The 630-nt window shown below is 37.0% G+C and overlaps 1 protein-coding gene across 1 annotated transcript in view; it reads right to left on the bottom strand.

Moving 5' to 3' along the window:
- The window catches only part of sardh (sarcosine dehydrogenase), a 40,830-nt gene that overhangs the window by 39,511 nt on the left and 689 nt on the right, over nt 1-630 (bottom strand). The window lies entirely within an intron of this gene.

The raw sequence follows: 630 nt of genomic DNA, 5'->3' as shown, positions 1-630 counted from the left end.
GTGTGCAAAAATGAAGCAGGAAAGAGTTATTAACATGACAGTCAACTCCTGCACAAGTCAGCAAATACCTGTGTGAGACTGACAGCTATCTGAGCTCAATTCCTGTATGGAGCCACTGAAGCTCAGAGAGGGTGAAGTTATCACAGCCAATGATTGAAACTGTGAGACCCTAAAACACAGGGCAATAATTGTAATTCAAGATAAATATGAAGGGTGGCAGACATTATCAGAGTTCAATTCAATCCTGCATCAGGTGCCCTGAACTGGGCTGGTCCAGTTATTAACCCATCCTGTGCACAACTCCAATAGTACAACATTAATTCAACAGCACAGGATACAAATACCATAACATGTTTAGGGAATATTAGGGGAAACTCTTTAACCCTTTATAGGGCACTCAATGAAAGACTTTAAATATCTAAATTTCAAGCAAAGAGTGCAGAGCAAAAACTGAAATCTAAGTAAGTCAATTTTTCTTAAAAAAGGTGCATTTTTTCTTGAATTGAGAAGGTAAGTGAGACACTTTGCAAATGGAATAAGAAATTTACATTTAAAAAAAGGGGGGGGGGTGCAGTCTCCTATTTCAAGTGCATAATAACAAAAATAATCTGATTTTAAGGATAATTTTTT

Source organism: Cyprinodon variegatus, unplaced genomic scaffold, assembly GCF_000732505.1.
Source record: "Cyprinodon variegatus isolate N-32 unplaced genomic scaffold, C_variegatus-1.0 Scaffold227, whole genome shotgun sequence".
Classification (NCBI taxonomy): Eukaryota; Metazoa; Chordata; class Actinopteri; order Cyprinodontiformes; family Cyprinodontidae; genus Cyprinodon; species Cyprinodon variegatus.
Note: the sequence above shows the minus strand (reverse complement) of the source record. Positions and strands in the feature narration are given on the sequence as shown.